Here is a 627-nt window from a genome sequence, read left to right as displayed (position 1 = left end):
AATACTGAGGAAAACTGAGTTAAGAAAAACTGCTGTTAAATACATCTTTTGTATTTTATTTTCAGGTTTGGGGTCTTGTGGTCATGCCGTCTGCAATGGAGGTACATTTGGAGGAACATTCAGTAGAGAACAGCAGGCTGTGGCTAATTTGGTACAGTAGGTGTATTTTTAAAAAAACTGAACAAATACAAAAATAAAACACTATATACACTTCACTGTATAAATTATACATTGATTCTTATTAAAGGGGTCATTATTTGCTGTATTTGGTGTAACAGAATATGTTGACATGCTTTAATGTTCAAAAAACACATTATTTTTCAAATACTGTACATTATTGTAGGTCCTCTATGCCCCGCCTCTCTCAAACACGTCGTTTTCAACAAAGCCCCCTCCTTTGACAAGCGCAGTCTGCTCTGATTGGCCAGCTGACCCAGTGCATTGTGATTGGCCAAACACCACAAGCACGCGTCGGAAATGTAACACCCCTTACCATAATCGCCAGCTTCAGCTTTCAAAGTAAATATCAAGACAGTTAATAATGTCGTTAGTTTTACCATCAATTCAAGCCCGAAAGGGCAACAGAGTCGCGTGACAGACACAGTGATGATGCAGTTCACAAGCCGC

Source organism: Sinocyclocheilus grahami, unplaced genomic scaffold (genome assembly GCF_001515645.1).
Source record: "Sinocyclocheilus grahami isolate Dianchi unplaced genomic scaffold, SAMN03320097.WGS_v1.1 scaffold595.1, whole genome shotgun sequence".
Taxonomy (NCBI): domain Eukaryota; kingdom Metazoa; phylum Chordata; class Actinopteri; order Cypriniformes; family Cyprinidae; genus Sinocyclocheilus; species Sinocyclocheilus grahami.
This window is presented reverse-complemented; position numbering follows the sequence as displayed.